This window comes from Lissotriton helveticus, chromosome 1_1 (assembly GCF_964261635.1).
Source record: "Lissotriton helveticus chromosome 1_1, aLisHel1.1, whole genome shotgun sequence".
NCBI lineage: Eukaryota > Metazoa > Chordata > Amphibia > Caudata > Salamandridae > Lissotriton > Lissotriton helveticus.
This window is the reverse complement of record NC_136057.1, coordinates 326,810,936-326,836,410: the sequence shown is the minus strand read 5'-3', so window position 1 is coordinate 326,836,410 and position 25,475 is coordinate 326,810,936. Positions and strand designations below refer to the sequence as shown.

At 46.6% G+C, this 25,475-nt stretch overlaps 1 long non-coding RNA gene across 1 annotated transcript in view; it reads left to right on the top strand.

The window, feature by feature from the left end:
- LOC144769535 (uncharacterized) overlaps positions 1–19,994 on the top strand; it is a 79,341-nt gene extending 59,347 nt beyond the window's left edge. The window contains exon 3 of the long non-coding RNA XR_013598716.1: positions 19,760–19,994. This is a non-coding gene — a long non-coding RNA (uncharacterized LOC144769535). The remainder of the gene's footprint in view (positions 1–19,759) is intronic.
- The last annotated feature ends 5,481 nt before the right edge of the window (positions 19,995–25,475 follow it).

The following is a 25,475-nucleotide window of genomic DNA, read 5'->3' as shown; positions in this document are numbered from 1 at the left end:
CCAACAGGACAATGGGGCCAACTGTAAGAGATCCGTGATATATCTCAGACCTAACTCTGAGTGCAGGGAAAATACAGGAGTAGATTGAGGGACAGCTAGTAATGACCTTAAAAACTTGTTCTCCGTGGTCTGCATTTTACCTAGCGGTAAATAACCCCAGAGTGAGGCGCCATACAGTGCTATGGACAGGCATTTGGTTTTATAGACTGTTAAAAGGGCTTCCATGGGCCTCGATCCCAGACGTTTTGCGAAGCCCAATAGAGCTGAAGTTGATCTTGCGACAGCTATACTTTTGGCAGTTAATTGGGGGGCCCAGTTACCCTTTTCGTCAAAAATTATGGCTAAATATGGGAAGACTGGCACCCTGGATATCTCCGCCCTGTTGCAGGCAAAACTTTTTATTTTTTTTGGGGCCTTAGATCATTTGCCTGCCACCATAACATGGGACTTTTTACTGTTTACCTGTAGGTCTAGTGACCTCATGAAGCCACCAAAGGCGTCCAAGAGTCTCTGCAATCCCAGTCCAGTGCGTGCTAACAGAACCGCTTCATCCGCGTAAAGAAGGTCTGGGACTGCAGAGTCTCCCACACGCGGGACATCCAGGGTGGCCCCCTCTAGATGTTTATCCAAGGAATTTATGTATACGGTAAACAGGAGGGGGGCCAGGATACACCCCTGCCTGACACCTCGCTTGGAATTAAAATAGGCAGTACAACCCCCCTCCTTGGTAACTCTGATTGACGCCAGGAGTCCTTGGTGAAGGGTCGCTAGGAAGTTGACCAAGGAGGGGTCCAAACCTATCTTAAATAAAATCGACCAGAGTTTCTCCCGGTTTACCAGGTCGAAGGCTGAAGAGAGGTCCATAAACCCCATATAAAGCATACCTTCCTTCGCCTGGGTATATTTACTTATGAGCATCTGCAGGTTTAGACACTGATCTAAGGTTCCTCTTTTTGCCCTAAACCCATATTGAAGGTTACCTTTCCTCCAGGTAATCCTCCAGTTTGTGCAGAATGACTCTGCCCAGGATTTTAACTGCAGAGTCAATCAGGGAGATGGGCCTGTAGCAAGAGGGGTCACTCCTCAGACCTTTTTTAAACACCGGAATTATAATAGATGTTGCCCAGGATAAGGGGAATCCACTGATACTTGAGGAATTGAAGACGTTTCTGAGTATCTTTGCCCAGAATTTCGGAAGGGTCCTATAGAGATCAGCTGGGACTCCGTCTGGGACTGGAGCTTTATTTTTAGACGTCTCCGCTATCGCCCTTTGAACCTCGGCCATCTCAAACTGTAGTGGGTGGGCTGAGGACAATGGGGAATCACCCGTAGCTATGACGGGCAAACACTTTTCGGTATCATAAATCTTACTGAAGTGTGCTACCCATACATAGATCATCAGGTATCACACATTCCATAACCGTGTTATCAACTCCGGAAAAGAAAGGGTGATTTATATTGGCCCAAAATTTACTGCTGTCCTTTAGGATGTCTATAGAAATGAGATTACTCCAGGCCTCGTTTTGAATGGCCTTTTTCCTACAGGACATAGCCAGTTTATAAGTCTCTCATCCTGACAATGAGCTCACTATTCCGGGGTTTCGATTTTAAGGCTTGACAAAGGTCCTTGTGTGCTTTAGAGCATTTAGCATCAAATCACCTAGGATGGTTGGGCACTTTCTGCTTAGATTTGGTTTTTAGGTCCTGATTGATTCTAGTGCAGATGGCGACATAGGCACCAATGATATAATTTCCAGTGGCTGTTCTATCTAGGCAGACTGCAAAATCCACCTCTGCCTTAGTGAGAAGATCCGACATAAAGGAATCTGGGACTACCTTAGACCAGTTAAGCCTCCTGGCCTGATCCTTGGGAATCAGGGTGTTGGTGTTTGTTGCACTCAACTCCCGTCTAATTATTACATCCCCCAAGTCCAGAGCCAGAACAAGAGGATTGTGATCACTAAAAACAGAGACCACTACTTCATATGTGGTGGCCTTGTTTACCAAGCCTACTGAGACAAAAATATAATCTATTACCGTGTCTGAGTCTCTTCCTTTAAATGTTGGAGCCCTCTCCTCACCCCTAAAACCATCTACCTCAAACAAATTAACACTGGCCAATAGATCCTCAAGAGCTTCCCCCTGTGGGCTATGTTTAAAATGTGTTGGAATGGTTCCAGCGGGGCCTAATTGCTGATCTCCCAGGCAATCCCAGCTACAAGGATGAATATTAAAATCTCCCATCAATATGATTTCGAATAAAGTTTTGTGTAAAAGTTTATAATCCTCTAAAAAACCCGCCAGGGAATTAAGGTATGTATGTATGTATGTGTGGCACATTTATAAAGCGCAGCTGTCACCCGACGGGTATCCTGGCGCTGTAATCTTTCAAGGCCTGAACACAAAACATTACTTTAACAGCCAACTACAGTATCCTTGGGAAGAGGTGAGTTTTTAGTCCCTTTTTAAAAGAGGAAAGATCTCCCAAACTTCTAAGAGACAATGGCAATGCATTCCATAGCCTGGATGCCGTGTAGCCAAAAGAACGGCCACCCATCCATATCCTCCGGATCTTGGGAACTATCACTAGGTAGGCTGAGGCGGAGCGAAGAGATCTAGTAGGGGTGTACCAGGAGAACAACTCCTGCAAAGAAATCGGTCCCAGACCTTGAAGAGCCCGAAAAACCAAACACAGAGCTTTAAATTCAACACGTTGGGAAATAGGCAGCCAATGAAGATCCTTGAGTGCTGCTGAAGAAGAGTCAAGGCGCCGGGGGGAGAGTGCCAACTTAGCGGCAAAATTCTGCACCCGCTGCAGTTTGCTCAACAAGGTGACGGGAGCCCCCAGAAACAGTGCGTTGCAGTAATCGAGTCTGCTTAAGATGATGCTACGCACTACTTCTGGTCTGGCATGGGCCGGGAGCAGGGGAAGGATCTTCCGCAGGGTGCGCAGCAGCACCATACAGGTGGACACTGTTTTATTTACAAAACCATCCAGTTGTAAATTGGGTTCCATCGTCACTCCCAGGTTTCGAACGGAGTCTGCCGCCACTACCGTGCCCTGAAAGGAAGGGGGCCAAAAATCTTGTGGTAAAGGTCGAAGGATACGGTCTGCCGAGCAGTGCAGCACCTCGGTTTTAGAACTGTTGAACTGTAAAGAGTTGTTGCCCAGCCATTCCCCGTAGTGACCATACAATGATGGAAGGTCTCCTGTGACACTGCATTCTTACCCTCAAAAGAGAAGATAAGTTGTGTGTCATCGGCGTAATTGGTGACTGCAATGCCAAAATATTTAATTAGCTTGATCAGGGGGCGGAGGTAGAGGTTAAAAAGAATGGGACTGACGGCCGAGCCCTGGGGTACGCCCTGCCCAACCCTTTTGATGGTAGACTTGAAGGGAGGCAGGGCAACTACCTGATGTCTGTTGGCAAGGTATGAGACAAGCCAATCCAGGGCCAGGCCCGACACTCCAGCCTCCTCCAATCTCCTGATCAAGATGGCATGGCTGACCGTGTCGAACGCTGCCGACATGTCGAGCAGCACTAAAAATGCTGCTCGACCTTGGTCTGCACGCGAACGAAGGTCATTCAAGACAGTTACCAAAGCTGATTCAGTTCCATGGACTGGTCTAAAACCAAACTGCGCCGCATCCAGACAATCATTAGTCTCCAAGAAACTGGACAGATGTCTTGTAACCAGTTTTTCCAAGATTTTAATCGGAAAGGGGAGCAATGAGATAGGTCTGTAATTTGCTGTACACAAGGGGTCCAGCGATTCCTTCTTCAGCAGCGGAGAAACTACCGCAAGCTTCCAGCTATCCGGGACCTGGGCAGAGCCAAGAGACTGGCAACAGATTGCTTGGAGGGGAGGAAAGAGCTCATCCCTGAACAGCTTCCAAAATTTGTGCGGAAGCGCATCAAGGGGAGAGCCTGAAGATACTCCATCCGCTAGGGTACAGAACTCCACGAAAGAAGGAAGAGGAAAACTATACAACCGGGCTTTCCCGGCCTCCATCTCTAATAAAGGTGGTGATGCAACCACGGGTGCCGGGGGGCTCAATTTACTCAAAATAGTCGCGATCTTATCCTCGAAGGCCTTAGCCAACGAGTCGCATAGCAATTGAGAAGCTGGAATAGTTGTGACAGATCTTTAACAATTTTAAACAAGGCCTGGGCTTTATTTGAGGCTGATTTTGGAAAAGGGGGGTGGTGATGGACAGAGTTTCTGAATGATGCAGAATACTCTTACCAAGTCAATAGATCATGGTTTTAATCCATCACCGTTTTTTAGCTCACTGCACCATCCCAGCTCAGAACCTGGCTATATGCAAATTAGTCTGTTCCTGTCCCAGTGCATGATGGGAACAGGGCAAACCAAACTACCAAGCCAATTCTTATACTGGGAGGGAAACAAGCTTCCGGGGACCGGTTTCTGGCATCACAGCCTTCTTCGGCCCGGCTTGCTTGAATCCTGATGGTGCAATGAGCAAGGGACTCACGTCTGAGTATACCCTCCCACACATAGTGTGGATAAAACCGATTTTGGAAAAGGGGGGTGGTGATGGACAGAGTTTCTGAATGATGCAGAATACTCTTACCAAGTCAATAGATCATGGTTTTAATCCATCACCGTTTTTTAGCTCACTGCACCATCCCAGCTCAGAACCTGGCTATATGCAAATTAGTCTGTTCCTGTCCCAGTGCATGATGGAAACAGGGCAAACCAAACTACCAAGCCAATTCTTATACTGGGAGGGAAACAAGCTTCCGGGGACCGGTTTCTGGCATCACAGCCTTCTTCGGCCCGGCTTGCTTGAATCCTGATGGTGCAATGAGCAAGGGACTCACGTCTGAGTATACCCTCCCACACATAGTGTGGATAAAACCGATTTTGGAAAAGGGGGGTGGTGATGGACAGTGTTTCTGAATGATGCAGAATACTCTTACCAAGTCAATAGATCATGGTTTTAATCCATCACCGTTTTTTAGCTCACTGCACCATCCCAGCTCAGAACCTGGCTATATGCAAATAAGTCTGTTCCTGTCCCAGTGCATGATGGGAACAGGGCAACCAAACTACCAAGCCAATCCTTATACTGGGAGGGAAACAAGCTTCCGGGGACCGGTTTCTGGCATCACAGCCTTCTTCGGCCCGGCTTGCTTGAATCCTGATGGTGCAATGATCAAGGGACTCACGTCTGAGTATACCCTCCCACACATAGTGTGGATAAAACCGATTTTGGAAAAGGGGGGTGGTGATGGACAGAGTTTCTGAATGATGCAGAATACTCTTACCAAGTCAATAGATCATGGTTTTAATCCATCACAGTTTTCTAGCTCACTGCACCATCCCAGCTCAGAACCTGGCTATATGCAAATTAGTCTGTTCCTGTCCCAGTGCATGATGGGAACAGGGCAAACCAAACTACCAAGCCAATTCTTATACTGGGAGGGAAACAAGCTTCCGGGGACCGGTTTCTGGCATCACAGCCTTCTTCGGCCCGGCCTGCTTGAATCCTGATGGTGCAATGAGCAAGGGACTCACGTCTGAGTATACCCTCCCACACATAGTGTGGATAAAACCGATTTTGGAAAAGGGGGGTGGTGACGGACAGAGTTTCTGAATGATGCAGAATACTCTTACCAAGTCAATAGATCATGGTTTTAATCCATCACCATTTTTTAGCTCACTGCACCATCCCAGCTCAGAACCTGGCTATATGCAAATTAGTCTGTTCCTGTCCCAGTGCATGATGGGAACAGGGCAAACCAAACTACCAAGCCAATTCTTATACTGGGAGGGAAACAAGCTTCCGGGGACCGGTTTCTGGCATCACAGCCTTCTTCGGCCCGGCTTGCTTGAATCCTGATGGTGCAATGAGCAAGGGACTCACGTCTGAGTATACCCTCCCACACATAGTGTGGATAAAACCGATTTTGGAAAAGGGGGGTGGTGATGGACAGAGTTTCTGAATGATGCAGAATACTCTTACCAAGTCAATAGATCATGGTTTTAATCCATCACCGTTTTTTTAGCTCACTGCACCATCCCAGCTCAGAACCTGGCTATATGCAAATTAGTCTGTTCCTGAAAATGTTGGATAGCATAGGGGTAAAAATTACTATTCCCACTCCAGAGAGTGAAACAGTAGGGAAAGCGTTGGATAGCGTAGGGTTTAAAAATACTATTCCCACTCCAGAGAGTGCAACGGTAGGGAAAGCGTTGGATAGCGGGAGGGTAAAAATTACTATTCCCACTCCAGTGAGTGCAACGGTAGGGAAAGCGTTGGATAGGGGAAGGGTAAGAATTACTATTCCCACTCCAAAGAGTGCAACAATAGAGAAAACATTGGATAGCGTAGAGGTAAAAATTACTATTCCCACTCCAGAGAGTGAAACAGTAGGGAAAGCGTTGGATAGCGTAGGGGTAAAAATTACTATTCCCACTCCAGTGAGTGCAACCGTAGGGAAAGCTTTGGTTAGGGGGGGGTAAGAATTACTATTCCCACTCCAGAGAGTGCATTAGTAGGGAAAGCGTTGGATAGCGTAGGGGTAAAAATTACTATTCCCACTCCAATGAGTGCAACAGTAGAGAAAGCGTTGGATAGCGTAGGGGTAAAATTTACTATTCCCACTCCACAGAGTGCAACAGTAGGGAAAGCATTGGATAGTGGGATCGTAAAAATTACTATTCCCACTCCAGTGAGTGCAACAGTAGGGAAAGCGTTGGATAGTGGGAGGTAAAAATTAATATTCCCACTCCAGTGAGTGCAACAGTAGGGAAAGCGTTGGATAGCGTAGGGGTAAAATTTACTATTCCCACTCCAGTGAGTGCAACAGTAGGGAAAGCGTTGGATAGCGGGAGCATAAAAATTACTATTCCCACTCCAGAGACTGCAACAGTAGGAAAAGCGTTGGATAGCGGGAGGGTAACAATTACTATTCCCACTCCGGAGAATGCAACAGTAGAGAAAGCGTTGGATAGCGTAGGGGTAATAATTACTATTCCCACTCCAGTGAGTGCAACAGTAGGGAAAACGTTGAGTAGTGTAGGGGTAAAACGTACTATTCCCACTCCAGTGAGTTAAACAGTAGGGAAAGTAATGATTTAATATATTAATAAAAATAAATTAAATATCAATAACAAATAAAACATTAATTAAAATTAATTACCAATGTAATATTATGTAGTAATTAATTAATTAGAAATACAAATACATATTAGTTATTGAAATCAATTACCTTTTCATAATTAATTAACAACTAATTAATTTTCAATAACAAAAACTAAATATTAATACAAACTAATACCACTTAATAATTAATTAACAGTAAATTAATTATCAATACACAAAAAGTATTTTTAATATGCAATTAATTACAATTACATTACTTCCCACTCTATTCCCCTATAAACCCACAACCTGCTACAGAAAATAAATTAATAAAATTAACATAATTATCAGAGTTAATTAATAAAAACGAATTAACAATTAATAAATATTAATTACTAATTAAAAATGTATTAACAATAAAATAAAAATCAATACCGAGGGGCGTGGCTACGCGGCCGTGAGCAATGGCTGCAGTTTGAACCGGCTCTTCCTATCCCGCGGCTACTGACCGTGTTACAGCCTGCAGACCCGGACGAACACCCTCGCACAGTGCCCGATGGAGCGGCTGACGGCCCCGGTCAAGCTCTGGTGCGGTGTTCGGAGACCAGAATCCCCGCAAAATAGAAGTTTCGCCGGTCGGCGGCCGGGACGCACAAGTAGTGGACAATGACGGACCGGGCGCGCTGATCGGAGCGCGGCTCTGCTCGGCCTTCGAGGACCTCTGGGCGCCCCCCCTCCCACCAGGTGACAAACAAATAGGGGCTTGACCCCTGCAGGGGCATAAGAGGCGGAGCTGGGGGACCGGGAGGGCGGCTTCCTGATCGTCGTTGCAGGAGGTTGCGGTGGTTGGGGCCTGGAGCGGGCCGAAATTTAGGCCCCGGCTTTTCAGCCTACCGGCGGAAGACAAAGGGTTTCAGAAGAGAAGCCGCCGCGGATCTAGCGAGAGAGGGGCGCAGCGGGTCGGATTACCCGCTATTGCTGAAACTTCACACGGTGCGGGCCCCCCACTTAGGGTGACCAGAATTTTGAGGCCAAACACAGGGACATTACACAGGAATAGAAGAAGGACTACAATTTTGCTTCAACCAATGAGAGCGCTCCTCAGCAAAGAATTGCACAACAGGCAGTAAGAACCTAATTGAAATGCAATGTTTAAACCCAGTAGCTTGCCTGTTGATTGGATTGCTTTCTTGAAACAGCTGCTAACTATCCCTGCTTTGTAAGATATAGAAAACACCTCCCACCGTTTTTAATCGACCCTCTCTAAGAACAGGGACATGAGCTGAATTTCTTGAACTTTGCTGGGACAGCTGGTTGAAGGCAGGGACCGTCCTGGCGAAATGGGGACGCCTGGTTGCCCTACCCCCACCGGCCGGGGCTCTGGGACTGCTTCAGGGAACGTTTTTCTTACACCTGGACAGCGCGAGTGGAGCGGCCCTTTCTGCAGCGCCTGGATCTGCTGCGGAGTCGGAGGACCTTTATGGACACGTTGTGCGCTGACTGGAACCTTTACACCACCTTTCCCTCCTGTCTGGCTTACAGGGCCAGCCTTAGTAGGGGCGCACACGACTGGGACTATTGGATACTGATCGCTTGACCTCATTGATCGCTTGAGGGGTGCAAACAACCGCGTCCCAGCCCCACAGAGCTCGGGGGCAAGTGGTGAGTCCTTTGACAGATTGCTGGACACGGGACGGACCGTGCCCCGAAGACTCCAGGCTTGGAGATAGGTGCTGAAGCGTTGGCGCATCCCTTTCGGAGTATCTCAACGGCTGGCCTTTCGCTTGAGGGGTGAGAATGGCGACGGGGGGCAGAAACTCCAAGAACACCGCTCAGGCGAGACTGTCCAAATATGCGTGGCAACAGGGCGGAGAAAAAACCGACTCGCCAAGAGCGGACAAGAATGGCGTAAAAGGATCATCCCCCCCAGCCTAAGGAACCCACGCTCCATGATGTCCTAGCAGCCATTGGAGAGATGCGCTCGTCGATGGACTCAGTAACGACAGAAGTTTCCTTACTACGCGCCGATTTTAAGCAGACGAATGAGAAAGTTAGAGTACTCAAGGTGGTGACGGCGGCCCTCCAGGAAGACACTTCTGAGCTTCAGCGCCAAATGTCCGACATGGAAAAAAAACAGGCTAGTATGACGCAGCAGCTGGATGAATACGTAGGGAGGGCCCGTCGCAACAACATAAGAATCCTTGGGGTCCTGGAAAAAACGGAGGGGCCAGCGACGGACCTGTATGTGGAGGAGCTGATCACGAATCACCTGAAACCTAAGGCGCTATCTGCCTACTTCTCCATAGAACGAGCCCATAGGGTGCCGGGCGGAAGGCCTAAAGTCGGGCCCCCCCCAGACCAATAATAGCCAGGGTCTTCAATTTCCGGGACCGAGATAATATCTTGCAGACTGCCAGGTCGGGCCCCCCATTGAAGATCGATAATTACGAGGTCTCCTTCTTTCCGGACTTCACAGCTCGTGTCCAGGCGCAACGACGCAGCTTTCAGGCTGTGAAACAAGAACTGCGCAGCAGAGACATTAAATACGCGATGCTCTTTACAGCGAAACTGAGAGCCGAAAGGGACGGTAAATCATGGTTTTTCGATTCACCTGAAGCAACCTGGGACTGGCTGGAAGGTTGGACTAAGGTCAGTGACAAGACTAGAAGGCGTAATGGCGCACCGGAGAGGGGGACTGGAGATAGGTCGGAGTCCACAACGATGGGGGATGAACCCGGGGCAAGCGGCCTGTCTGAACAGGAGTGAGAGGCCCCAAAGACCTTCCAATGGACTAACCCCGATGAACTTTGCAAGTATCAGGGGGGGTGAGCTGTTGGCACGGGCGCAGGTGGCTTTAGGCATTTGACTTTCAGGGTTCCGGGGTTTGTAATGTGGTTAATTGCATTTACTTAGACATGTTATGGTGATTCTCTTTAGGCATATATTTTCGATTGGAGGCTGTACTGAATTTTTAGCTAAATACTTTGCCGCGGGGGAGGGGAACGATTCATCTCTGCGTAATCACTATGGGTTGGGAATGCACAGGCACTCTGCCGGGTTGGGGGGTGGGCAGTTCGAAGTCCACAGGCAGGGGAGCAGGGAGGGGGGAGCAGGGGAGTGAGTGGGATGTTTCAGGGGGAGGGTGGGAAAGTGGTACTAGTGGTGTTGACTATACTGCATATGTGTGAATTCAGATTGCAATGTTCGGGGAGGGGAGGGGATGGTTGCACTTTGTTTGGTGCTTTGGTTCTGGACTACACTTCAAGGATACAGGTGAATACATGGTTGACGTAATATTGAGTTCTCGAGGATGGTTTTACTATGATGGCGGAAGAGGTCTTGGATGAGGTGAAAACATACGACACTGCCCCGGTCATGGCTCCTGTGTCCCCCCTGGCCCTGATTTCTTGGAATGTACGTCGTTTGGGGGACAAAATAAAGAGGGGCTTGGTGTTGCAATATGTGCGCAGGGCAGCCCCAGCACTAGTACTGCTCCAGGAAACACATTTGGTAGGTTCGACATGTAAGGCTCTGGATCGATGGGGATATACGATGGTGGCACAATCTGAGTTCTCCTCTGGCTCCAGGGGGGTGGGTATCCTGCTGCGTAAGCGATTCCCCGTGATAGTACATCAGGTGTGGAAGGATGCGCTAGGACAATTTGCGGCCATCTCCTGCTCATGGGAAGGTCGGAGATTCAATGTGGTATCAGTGTACATTCCACCTGCCCTGCACTCAGTTGCTCTCCCCGCCCTTAGTGCATTTCTACTGACACTTCCAGAGGGCGAGCTTATACTGGGCAGCGATTTCAATGCGGTCCTTGATGAGGGTCTTGAACGTCACTCTAGCAGGCCGACAGGAATGCATAAGGCGAGGCTGACAGGCTATGTTGAGGCCATGGGTCTTACAGACGGATGGAGGTTCAGACACCCCGGGGAGCGAGGGTACACCTTTTATTCTGGGGTACACAATAGTCTATCACGTATTGACCACTTTTTTGTCTCTGCAGACAGTTTGCCCCACATACTGGATGTAAAGATAGGCCCTAGGGGCATTTCAGATCACTCCCCTATCACCAGGGTGTACTCCTCTCATGTAAGAGCTTGGAGACGCATCTTGCCGATCTCGCCCCATCACTTGCAGGTTCCCAAAGTCAGAAAGGACCTAGTTATTGCCACGAAGTGTTACTTCCAAGAAAATTTTGCCTCCGTGGACTCACCTGGGGTCTTTTGGGAGGCGTTTAAAACGGTGATAAGGGGCCAGGCGATAGCCTCCATAGCAGGTCACAGGCGGACTATGCAGGAAGAACTGGTGACGCTAGAATTTGACTTGGAAGTTTTACAGACCGACCATGATCGCGATCCCACTGAGGAGCTTAAACGTCAATTAGGTCTTAAACAGGCAGAATTAGCTGAATATCAGAGAGTGCAGGTCAGACAACTTCTGCTGCGCACCCAACATATCATATACGAGGTTGGGATAAGGCAGGAAGACTACTGGCGTGGCTAGATAAGAAGGACAAGGCCCGGAGGACGACAGCACAACTTTGCTCCCCTGAGGGCGTACTGTACACTTTCCCCGCGACGCTTTGGCCAATTACTATGAAACAGTTTACACTTATTCCTCGGATATGTCCTCTGCGGAGGCGCAAACCTATATTAAGGATATCCAAATGCCCTCTCTCGCGGACGTTGACGCTGCACTTCTAGAGTCAGACTTCACTACAGAGGAGGTCGTGGGTGCTATTCACTCCTTGCAATCAGGTAAGGCTGCGGGGCCAAATGGGGTCCCCATAGAATTTTACAAGAGCGTTTCTGATCAAGTGGCCCCACATCTGCTACGAATGTTTGAAGACAGTTTGGTCAAGGGGGAACTGCCTCGAGATCAACGCACGTCTACGATCATAGCTATACAAAAACCTGGTAAACCCCCGGACGAATGTACATCATACCGTCCTATTTCACTGTTGAATGCAGAGGCGAAAATACTGGCGAAAATGATCGCCGTGCGACTGACCCCGCATTTGGAGACTCTGGTGCATCTGGATCAATCCGGATCCATGCCCAACAGGAGCACTGCTCTGAATTTGAGAAGAGTTCATGCGGTGATGGCGCAGATACCAGTTTTGTCACAACCGGCTGTGACATGGTCGAATGGCCGTATTTATTTGCGGTATTACGTCATCTAGGCTTTGGGCCAAAGTTTTGTGCTTTGATTAAACTCCTGTACACAAATCCGCTTGCGCATGGAGTGCCCAACGGCCATATCTCCAGGGATTTTGGGCTAAGCCGCGGTACGCGTCAGGGGTGCCCCCTGTCGCCTCTACTGTTTGCACTGATTCTGGAACCATTGGCAGCCTGGATACGGTGGGACCCCATGATAAAAGGTCTCCACTGGACTGAATCCTGGGAGGACCGCATATCGCTGTATGCTGATGATATTCTCCTCTACTTGACTCTTCCCAGGCGTTCTCTCATGGTTCTTCTTGATATCTGTAAGATTTTTGGGCGGGCCTCCGGTTACACTATCAATTGGTCCAAGTCGGTATTATTTGTCCTCAAAGGCCACCCACCGATCCTCCCGAACGACTGCCCTCTGGTGGTCACCGACGTCCCCTTTAAATATCTGGGGGTATGGGTTACACCGAATCGGGAGATTTTTTATCACCGCAACTTGCAGCCATCACTTGAACGGTTTCGCATGGATGTGAGGCATTGGCATACCCTACCGCTAACTCTGTTAGGAAAAGCTGCGTTATTTAAAATGATGACATTGGCGCGATTGCTCTATATCCTGGAAAACACTCCATTTCTCGTGCCTCACAAATACTTTCAGTCCATAAACGCACTAGTTTCTGGACTACTATGGGGGGACAAACCGGCACGCATTGCCCGACAAAAGTTAGTAAGAGGATGGTTTGACGGAGGCATTGCGATCCCGGATGTCCAGTTGTACTATTGGGCATCTCAACTAATGATCATAAATCACTGGCTCCATGCCCCACAGACGGAGCCTGTGTTCAAGGCAGATAGATATGACCTAGGGACCGGAGTAGTGATGGCCGCGCTTTATGATCCTCGAGGTGTGACGGCCCTGCAGGGCCCCACGGCTCACACGGTGAAGCTGTGGCACGCGGCGTCGGCTCGTCTCAAGTGTCAGAATACGATCACGCAGATGACGCCACTTTGGGTATCGCGTCGCCTCGGCCGTCTTTGTAATAGTATGGGATTCGAGGCCTGGGATCATATAGGTATTTCGACGATTGGAGACCTTTATAGGAGGGGTAAAATCCTCACTTTTGATCAACTAGCGGCCCAATTCACTTCGGCAGAAACTGAACGTTTCCGCTACTTGCAAATCAGTCATGCCCTTAGGTCAGTGCTGCCTACTGAAGGTAAACTACCAGATTCCACTCCTTTAGAGGATAGATTGCTTACGGACACATGCTTAACAAGGCGACCTCACTGGTCTACCGTAAGTTAATTAACAATATGCCTGACCCCATGGCCAGACTTAAAACCTCCTGGACTGCGGAAGTAGGTGATTTTGACAAATCGGACTGGCAGACCGCGCTTTCCTCGCCTCAGGAGGTCGCTGTATCGTCCAGGCTTAGACTGACACAATTAAAAGTCCTGCACCGAGTCTACTACACGAGGGTCACACTACATAAGATAGGGAGGTCCACACACCAGTACTGTTTGAGAGGATGCGGGGAGGCGGGGACGTTCTACCACACTATCTGGGATTGCCCATTGATTGCTGAATACTGGTCCAAGGTCATGCGAACAATATCTCAAGTGGTTAATGTTTCGTTGCTCCCAGAGCCGCATCGTTGTCTGTTAAACGTTTGGGAGCCTAATGATTTAAGCAACTCGATGCAGGACTGGGCAACGCTGGGTATTGTGTATGCTAAACGAAATGTGGCCAAGGCCTGGGGATCCCCCGTGTCACCGGCGCTCAGAGACTGGAGTGCGGATATGGACTCCTCGATGATTGCCGAAAAGGCGGTATATCTAAACCGGAAATGTCCAAGAAAATGGGGGAAGATTTAGGGAGCCTGTAATGAATACAGAGGGTATGTCTGTGAACCACCTCAGATGGAAAGTGATACTGATTTCATTACAAGACAGGAGGCTACATTATGTATTAATCCTTTAATGCCACTCACAACAGCCGCTTACATCACAAAGGAATAAGAAAGAACTAGATGACATCACGCCATCAATATAAGCCATGAGCAGGAGTAGAGCTGCCTCTTTTAAATGCGGCTCACAACAGATAAGTTCTCTCTCTTACCTTGTTGATACTATCATGAATGTCATTATTTATCTTTATACTCAAATTGCCTTATTTCTTACATGCTTTTGAATGCTTACATTTGAATGTCCTTACGAATTTGTTTCGTACTTTTAGCATGATTCATAACTCTGTACTCGAAATGCTCCCATTTCTTTCTCCCTAACGACTTCCAATCTATGGTTGTCGCGTCTACCCCGCGTTTTACCCATTTCCCCCCCACCACTATTTTGTGCACGAATACTCGGTACCTCCGACTTCACCTTTCCCGTTTTTGCCGCTTTCTATCGCTCCCGCTCCCAAAATTGCCCCCTTCCGTCTGGACCCCACTCGGCCTCATTGCGCCTCGACAAATACCCTTGAAGCCTGCTCGTCCCTCAAAACCGGCTCGTCGTCCTTAGTAGAGGAATGGACCTTGGCAACCGTGACGCTTCACGATATGCCTCCTAAGGTCCATTCCTCCTCGCTGACGCTCCGAGTGGCTCGAGCACGCCGGTTGCTTTGAGAAGCCCCTGCCGAGCGCTTTAAACCACCGATCAGCTGTTCCTTCGACTCGAAAGGCCAACATTTTAGCGAAAATACCCCATTATTTAGGATAAAGCCTTCCTTTTGCGATAATTCCCTATTATTTAAGTCAGAACCTAAATTCATTTAGGATAAAGCCTTCCTTTTGCTATAATAATACCCAATTTTTTAAGTTATAACCTAATACCTAAAAAAAAAAAAGCCTAATACTAAAAAAAAAAAAAAAGACTCTTTATATTATTATAAGGGATTTTATCTGTTTAAACTTTAATAAGGATACGCTCCTACTAGCCTCTCTCCTTATCTAACTTGGTTTAACCCTTACTTACCTGTTATGTCCGACCTAGAACCTGATGATGCAATGGCTAGCTCGCCTAATCACAATAGCGACGCATTTAAATCCTTCTTACAAAGGGAAATGAGGACCTGTATGTTGGATACCTTGAAGGAGGTCATATCCAATAAAAGATCCCTTTTATTCGATGACACTCCTCGTGACCCCGACTACTCTAAACCCCAGAAAAAATCCAAACACTGCCCAAGCACTGATGGAGGTCGCGATACCTCGCACGACATTGGAGGTCCAAGCACCTCACAAGGTTTGGGAGGCCCTAGCGCCTCAAAAGGCAAGGTTGCCCCTCGCGGCACACTCAGGTTGGGTGTCCCTAGCGGCACAAATTTGACAGGTGTCCCACACGGCACATATATTGACAGTGCTCGTGTGGATCCTAGTTCCGATGAAGACGAGTTCTTCAACGAACCAGACGATGAATTCGTGCTCGACCTCGATGAGGGAGACTTGGACGACTTGGATCTTAACACCTTTTCAGAGGCAGATTCCTCACCCTCTTTAAAGGACGCGATCCTTGACCCCCTAGGTGGAGAAATGTTCTCCCCAACCAATATATCTCACCCCAACAGCTCAAGGTGGTATCCACATGACCATGTCGCAAAGTTTGTGGCTAAATGGCTCAGAAACTCTCTCGAGTTACAGTCTCGCAACACTATGAGGTCTGAATGCCCCAGACCTTACATAGAAGATAAGGTGTGCCAAACTCCTAACCTAGACCCTGACCTTATAAAGGTTTTATTCAAATTAGGTAAGGACCCCAGGAAGGGCCTTGAAAGGGCTCTTATAGCCTGTCAGGATCGCCTTCTTGACCTTTTAGGCCCCCTTACTAGAATCCTCGACCTAGCTGAGGAATCCCACATCTCTAACACTCCCCTCGATACCAACCTAATCAGGGGATGGAGCCAAAGAGCAATAGTACTCCTTGGTAACGCAAACTCCTCGCTTAACATCGAAAGAAGGAGGTCTGTCCTTAATAGAAAAAACCCCAAACTTGACTATCTCGCAGAAAAAGAGCCTTCCTCTAAGCCCAATGGCCTCCTCTTTGGAGAAGACATGATTAAAACGCTCGGTAAATATGTTGCAACCTTTACCGCTCTGGACAGAGCTCAAATTAACATGAAAAGGGTTTTCCCTACAAACCTTTTTGGCCAGGCCGAAAGAAGGGGCCGCTCTTTCGGCCGTGGAAACTTTCGGCCCTTCTCATCTGGGAGAGGAAGAGGTTCTACCGGTAGAGGCTTCTACCCCTCCAACAACAGGCAATATTACCCGCCAAGAGGAAGAGGTTCACGAGGAAGAGGCTTCCCCCCCCCGTGGTGCTTTCAACAACGCTACTCGAAGTAAGTGCTTCTCTTTCTTCTTCCCCTCCCAAGGTCGGGGGCAGGCTCAAACATTTCTTTCACGTTTGGGAGTCCTTGACACAAGACCCCTGGGTTCTAGAAACAGTCCAAGGGTTCAAAATAGAATTCCTAGAGATCCCATATTAATCTGTCACTCTGAATCCTCTGGTTCTTCCTCTAGAACACCTAGAAATTGTCAAAGAAGAGGTTTCTTCTATGTTAAAGAAGGGCGCCATAATAGAGGTACCTTGGTCTCAGAAAAACTTTGTAAGCACCCTCTTCTTAGTCGAGAAGAAGGACAAGGGTTGGCGCCCAGTAATAAACCTTCGGGAGGTAAACAAATACCTCATTTATCGACATTTCAAGATGGAGGGCATCCATCTTCTCAGAGATCTCCTCCTTCAAGGAGATTGGTTAGTCAAATTGGACTTAAAGGATGCCTATTTCACCATACCCATGGCTGTAGAACATCAACCCTTTCTCCAATTCATTTGGGACAATCGCCTTTTTCAATTCCAGGCCCTTCCTTTTGGCCTTTCATCCGCCCCTTGGTGTTTCACCAAGGTCATGAGAATGATCGTCTCCACCCTGAGAACCAGAGGTATCCGTCTCATTATTTACTTAGACGACATCCTCATCATGTCCCAATCTCATTCTCAGTTATTAAAAGATCTCCAGACCTCCATGAATCTCATAGAGGATCTCGGATTTATTATAAACAGGGAAAAGTCCATTCTTTCACCCTCCACATCTCTGGAGTTCCTAGGCTTCACCGTGGACACCTCCAGCTGTCTCCTCTTACTCCCAAAAAAGAAAATTGCCAAAATCCGCAAGGAAATCAGATTTGTTCTGAGACAACAGTCTCTCTCCCTCCGAGAATTGGCCAGACTTCTTGGTCTCCTTTCTTCCTCGATCCAAGCTATCTTCCCAGGTCCGCTGAACTACCGTGCTCTTCAGAGAGTGAAAGCCAATGCTCTCAGATCCGGCCTTTGGTATGGAGACCATGTTTCTCTGGACGAACAAGCCAAACTGGAACTTTCTTGGTGGCTGGACAATTTGGATGCCTGGAACGGAAGGGCTATCTTCGGTTCAATTCCGGATTTCGTTCTAGAGTCAGACGCCAGCCTTCACGGTTGGGGAGCACGTCTCCTCGACCAGGACACCGGTGGTGTCTGGACCCTCTCAGAATCTTCTCACCATATAAACTTCCTAGAGCTGACGGCTGGCCTCTACGCTCTGATGAGTTTCAGACACTCTCTCCAGGGCAGATCCGTTCTCCTGAAAATGGACAACGTTTCTGCAGTCTCTTATATCAACCGTCTTGGTGGCACGAGGTCTACCGACTTATCAGATCTGGCCAAAAAACTTTGGATGTTCTGTCTAGAACACAAAATCTCCCTGAGGGCAGAATACCTCCCAGGGAAATCCAATATCTCAGCAGACTGGAACTCGAGATTCCTTCTAGACTTCAGCGATTGGAAACTCGATACCTCCGTTTTCAATTGCCTTTTCCACTTCTGGGGCCCCTTCGATGTGGACCTTTTTGCAAGCCGTTTGACCTTTCAACTTCCCCAGTACTTCAGCTGGATGCCGGATCCGGGTGCTCTAGCTGTGAACGCTTTCCTCCAACCTTGGGCTCCCCTCTGCCCCTACGCCTTTCCCCCCTTTGCGATGATCCAAAGGGTTCTGCAGAAAGTGAGACAGGAACAATGCTCCTTGGTCCTGATAACCCCTTTCTGGCCGTCTCAAGCATGGTTCCCCACTGCTCTGGAACTTTCTTGCGACGTTCCCTTCCTGATCCCGGCTACTCAAGGGCTCCTTCTAAACGCAAACGGAGAAGATCACCATCTGGTTCTCTCAGGGAACCTGAACCTTCTTGCCTGGAAAGTGTCAGGCAATCTAACCAATTGTCTGGACTTTCGTCTTCGGCTCTCACTCTCCTTGGAGAATCTTGGGCACCTGGAACACACTACAGATAAAATAACATCTGGAAAAAATGGTCTAGTTGGTGCTTGGAAAGGGACTTGGATCCCGTGGAAGCTCCTATCGTCAATATAGTCAATTTTCTGGTGGAACTCTTTGACAGTGGTCTTTCCTATAGATCTATTAATTGTTTTAGATCTGCAATCTCAGCTGGACACTCTCTTGTTAACCATAAGACGGTAGGTAAAAATGCTATCATTTGTAGAGTTCTTAAAAGTATCAGACTTAAAAGACCTCCTAGGCCTAAATATCAATCTGTTTGGGATGTTAAACTTCTACTTGACCTCTTTTGCTCCTGGCCTGATAACTCCCTTCTTAATAGAAAATGTCTTTCAATTAAACTTGCCTCTCTGTTGTGCCTGATATCTTGTCGCAGGGTATCCGACGTCAAAGCTTTGGATATTTCTTATAGATGTTATGACATGTTTGGTGTTAAATTTGAAATTCATAGAAGAACTAAGACTATGTCTGATTTCATTTTTTATCCTCGTTTTGATTTCTGCAAAAAACTTTGTGTTGTTAATTGCATGAAAGAATATGACTCAAGAATGAAAGACCTTTGTCCACCTGATGCGAATCAACTTCTTGTCTCCTATGTTAAACCATTTAAACCCATTTCATCTTGCTCCATTGCTAGATGGGTTAAGCTGGCCATGAACCTTGCTGGTATTGACCTTTCTAAATTCCAAGCTCACTCTCTAAGAAGTGCTATGTCCAGCAAATCCTTTTGGTCTGGTGGTAAGTTGGATGTTATCCTTAAGTCTGCAGACTGGTCCAATGCTTCTACCTTTGCGCATCATTACTGCAAACCTATTGAACATGTTTCTGATGCTGTCATTCAGGGCTACCAACATGCATAATGTAGCCTCCTGTCTTGTAATGAAATTGCGATTCTCCTATTAACATGACCAGAGAATCTGGATTTCATTAAAGACACGGAGGCTAACATTATCCCCCCCTTTTTCCCTCCCCTATATGGAGGATATTTGGATATTTTGTTCGATTAAATATTAATAATATCTGAAAAATTTGAAAAATGTATGTGTATTAAATCTTTTCAATTCAAGTTTGCTTGCATCCAATGTTATTGCTGACCTTGTCTTCTTTCCGTTTGTCAACGGTTCAGACTTTGATGTTCTTCTTTTCTTTCAGATAATTCAAGCTAATGGATTCCTACGGTTTTTACTTCACTTCCTTCCATGGTTTTCAACCTCATCACCTTCTTCGTACCAAGTTGCAGTTTGATTGGACTTTCATTGTTCGTCCGCATTTTAAAGAGGCAGCTCTACTCCTGCTCATGGCTTATATTGATGGCGTGATGTCATCTAGTTCTTTCTTATTCCTTTGTGATGTAAGCGGCTGTTGTGAGTGGCATTAAAGGATTAATGCATAATGTTAGCCTCCGTGTCTTTAATGAAATCCAGATTCTCTGGTCATGTTAATAGGAGAATCGCAATTCGGAATGATGGAGATGGAGGTTGGGTTAATCTCGGAGGAGAGGGCTTGTGACGTATAGATATCAATGTTGTAATAATGTTGCTTCCTCGTGTTCAAGTGAAATGGCCGCTATGTATTTCATATTAACTGTACACGATTGATGAGTACAAAGTAAACCTTGAAAATGTCCATTGTTCACTTTTATTACCAATAAAAACAAATACAAAAAAAAAAAATATATATATATATATATATATATATATACCAATAAATAAAATAAAAATATTTACTTAATTCCCCAATAAACCCACAACCCGCTACAGAAATCAAAATAATAAAATTAACATAATTATCAATTAATCAATTAATAAAAATTAATTACCAATTAAAAAAGTAATTAACAATAAATTCAAAATAAATACAAATAAATACAAATATTTAATTAATTACAATTAAATTACTTCCCACCCTATTCCCCTATAAACCCACAACCCGCTACAGAACTAAAAAGCAAAATTAAATTAAAATTAATTAAAATGTATATTTAATTTAATATATTTAAATTATTTCCCACCCTATTCCCCTATAAACCCACAACCTGCTACAGAATTAAATTACGCAAAAATTAAAGAACATAAAATTCATTACTAAAAAAAATTAAACATACATTACAAAAATAATGTACAATTTTCACACATATACTAACATATAAAACACTTAAAAAATTCGATATTATTAAAAATTCGATATATTTTAATGCCTATATTATATACTTCGATATTTTAAACATCGATATTTTGACAATCGATACTTCTTACCTTCAATTCGATATTTTTAACAACTATATTATGTCCATTCGATATTTTTACTTCGATATTATGTCTTAATACCGGGAACCAGAGCCTAAAGATCAGGGGCTAGATGTAGGTAATAGCAAATTACCGAATGGTAAATACCGAATATTACCGATTCGGTATTTACTAATCGGTAATTGCTATGTAGGAAAAAAAATCGGTAAAAATACCGATTCGGTAAGATTCGGTAATTACTGATTCAGTAATTACCGAATCAGTATTTGCCTTGAAGCCCATAGGATTCAATAGCAAATACCGATTCGGTAATTACCGAATCGGTAAAATTACCGATTTTACAAGGGGGACAGGGTGTCACTTTGACACCCTGTTGCACCCCTGTTCCCGGCTTGTGTGCCATGTGACACACAGACATGCCCTTAGGGCATGTCTGTGTGCCACATGGCACTGGTGTACATGCACAGATGTGCATGTACACTGGAATTCGTTATTTACCATGTAATAAAATTACATAGTAAATAACGAATCGGTAATGGCCTGTGGCACTGTTTTCAGTGCCACCTACATCTGTATATACCGATTCGGTAAATTTACCGATTCGGTATTTTACAGAATCGGTAAATTTACCGAATCGGTAAATATACCGATTCTGTAAATTAAGCCTACCTACATATCAAATCACAAATACCGGTCGGTAACGGCACTCGTAGCATCTGGGGAGTACCTCCCTGAGAAAACCACTGTTTGTACTATCAGGTTGGGACTGAGAATACATCCCCTCAGAACTGTTTAGGGGACTTTAGAAAACTCCTTGTTTTTATTTGTGTGTCACCCTCATCTTCTCGGGGGCATGTCCACCCTTTTGGTGCTTCCCTCTCCACCATATACCTTCTTGTGGATCCTGGTGCTGAGCCATAAGTCAGTTTTCTTAGCAAGTTCAAAGTAGACAGTGAGCTTAGAATTGACAAGGTGTTGGCACAGCTTTGCAAAACAATGCCTAACATGTGCACTCTAAGAATAATATCATCATAATTACCAACGTTTCTGTCCCTCAACGAACACTCCAGTACCTCCTTGGAGTGATCCATGAAATCCACCCAGGACTGACCCTAAACTTCATTCTATACTTTTCAAGGGTAAGACCATACTTTAGGGGTGACTTAGAAGTATTAAAATTGAAGGGTCAAGCCTTGAAAGGTTTATTTTGCCAGGTCTAAATGGCAGTTTAAAACTACACTGCCGTGTGCAGTGGAAGGCCAGAGCGTTTAACTATTGTATTACCATGGGGCCTAAAGGACATGTCCACATCTCAAAGGGGTCTGAGACTGTTTAGTGTGTCTAAAATGTAGGCATGTCCCAGTTATGATGGGTAGGCTGGGACAGAGAGTAGGGAAGGGCCGAAAGTGTCCAGGGCCCAACTCCTGTTATCCCGTTAGTTAATTTGATCCAGCTGCGACCCAGTTAGTGTGCAGTGTGTCTCACACTTGAATGATAGTGTGCAGAGGGTTCCAAGGGTCGGACACCTCCAGATGAAATTTGATGCTGTCAGCAGAGTGATATTCAAATCCCTCTGTGCGGATCAGGTGAAATAAGGGTCCGAGGTGGCTACTTAACAACAAGCATTGGCATAGCCAATAGGTCTCGCCTTTTGGAGGCATAAGTAGTTTTGGTAGGCACATGGAATAGAGTAGGAGAAAGAAGAAGCGGAGGCCATCATTTTTTGAAGTTAAGGGAAGCTGAGAAGAATTAAGGTTAGGAAGAGGCCTCTGTGGTGTGTATGAAAAATTCCTGATAGAGCGAAAGCTTGTGCTGAGGCGGCGGCATAAAGGATAGGATGAAGGGAAAGGGAGTGCAAGATATTGTGATGTAGTGTCCTGTAAAGTGCGGGTTAGTGATTTAGAGGGCGTACTCGCGCACCCCTGTTACCATCTTTCGTTAAAGGCATCGTGCCCACCGGGACTGGAGTTGGTGAGTGCGCAGTGGCATGTCATTTCTGCTGTATATCTCAACATTTCCCTGTAGAAAATTAATATTGCTCTAAATGGGTCTGTTTGCTTTTGTAGCAAGCGTTCCATGCTTTGGCACATCTCCTGAACACCGTGCCTGACTTCTTGGAACCTGTGTGGCTTCTGAGGTGCAAAATAAATCTTTTAACAGCAATTGGATTCTATGCCAGTTTCTTTACATTTAAGACTGTTGCACGTTGTTGCACAGATTTAAACACTATGCTCCCCCAACATTAAATGTTTCAGTGTTTTTAAGGGGGCTTTTGAACTAGCAGGAGCTCTAAGCATCAAAGAGGGAGAAAACCAAAGTTTAAACGAGTGTGGCCGCGAAAGCGACAGTGCCTTGTTTAATTAGTAACATGAGCCAAGATAACGATAAGGGAGGAATGCAGCTGCCACAATGCGTGCCGCTGCTTGCTACCGAGACCCCTAGGCCATGGGAGTGAAACATTTACAGGAAAAGCGGGACATGCACCCGTCTTTGGCTATTTGCGTGCTTTCATTATTGAAAACCACATGCAAATGCCAATGGAATGTGTGGGAGGAGTGCGAACCACACGGAGAAGTCTCCCTGCTGCACTAGGCTCGACCTAAAAAGCGATAACGAGGGGCTCCCAGAAGTACACCCCAAGTGACATTCTAAGAGAGTAAGAAAAAGGACACAAACCTGACACACTGGGTAGGGTCCTCTAAATGTGAGGCAAACTGGTTCTATATATGAAATACACTGTTTGGTCATAGATTTGTATAGCAAATTTGGAATCTGTTCTAAAATAAATAAGCCAATTTGCAGTTTGTTAATCAGTTTAATATAAGTCACTTTAGAACTGATTATAACAAAGGTAACTGAAGAGCGAATTCGCCCTGTGAATGCTTACACTGCAGTGCACTCGCAAAGGCACACTGCTCAACTTGCACTGATGCATAGGACTTCTCTGCCAGCACTCAGGCGTGCATACGTCTCCCCCGGCACTCATGTAGGCACACAGTGGCAGCTGGCAACATTAAAAAATGGTGTGGCACTCACCATAAATGCTGCTGGCTCCCAGGCCCTCTGTCCGGTGCTCCTCTCTCCCCGCCAATCATGGGGGTGGCAATGAGAAAGAAGGAAAGGGAAGGACCTCCCACCGCAAATCCAACCATTCCTGGAGCAGCTCTCATGCTGTATTCGGCATGAGAGCAGTTCCAGGATTGGTTGGAGCAGGCTAACCCAGTACTCATTTTGAGGACGGGGGCCTGTGCCAGCAATCCCTGGGCAGTGTCTCAGCCCTGGGATTGCTGAGTCTGAAGTATGCATGTCTGATAGGCCGGCTATAGACAGTCGGCCAATCTGACACGCGCACTGAGCTCTGTGACACATCCTCCAATCTGCAGGAATCTGCCCTTCCCCCACCCTCGCAATCCAGCAGCACAGGCCGCGGCACACAGAATAATAAAATGGTAATTACCATTTTATTACCCTGTGTTTCCCACTGCATCAGCAGGTGGGGTGACGCTTTTCCACCTATAAAGAGAAACCGGCACTGCAGGCACATCCCTTCCCCTGTACACATGCAGGCACACCCCTCCCCTGCACTCATACAGGCACACCCCTCCCCTTTCCCCTGCACTCCTGCATGCACACCCCTCCACCAGAACTCATGCTAGGCACACCCCTCCCCCTGCAGTCAGCAGGCACACCCATCCCATGGACTCATGCAGGCACACCCATGACCCTGCTCTCATACAGGAAGACCCCTTCCCTGCACTAACGCAGGCACACATCTACACCTGCACTCATGCAGACCCACCCCTCCCCATGCACTCAAACATGCATACCTATCAACGTGCACTATTGCCTACAACCCCCCTCCCTGCAGTCACATGGGCACATCCTTCCCCGGCTCTCGCTCAGGCACACCCCAACACTTACACGGCATGCTGCTCACCCTTCCAGCTATAAACACCGATCATTGCATAAACACTTACACAGGGACGCTGCTAATCCTGCACTCACCCAGGCACAACTTTTACCATGTACTCTATACACACTGTTCATAAGGCACTCACAGAGGCATACAACTCACCCTTCACTCTCTATACACCACTCACCCTGTACTTTATAAAGACTGCTCACACGCACTCTACACACAGCACTCACCCTGCACTCATAGCAGTACACTGCTCACTGTACACTGATCTGCTAGCCTACGATAAATGTGCGACGTCTGGTCATGTGAAGTTTTGCTCAACTTCAAAGTGGCAGGTATGCAACATTGGTCTATGAGCCAATAGGAGTGGGGCAAGCACTCTTTGGACCAATGAGACAAAGCGCTTCAATGCCTCGAGAGGGAGAATAGGTGCTATATAATTGCACCCCGCCTACAATACACTATAACAAAGCTTCTGTCCGAATTCTGTGCTCCCACCAACATAAGGGAAGAACCAAAGACCCTCACTCTGCAGTGCTTCTTAAACACTTTCTGTCTCCTGTCCACCAACATATGGGCTGAGCCTAAGCCCCTGTCTCTGTAGTGGTTCTTAAAAGTCTTCGTCTGTTGATTAGATAAGTTCTGGTGACAGCTGCCCCATTATCCTGCTCAGTTACCTGCCTTTCACACTGCCAGCAGGCAT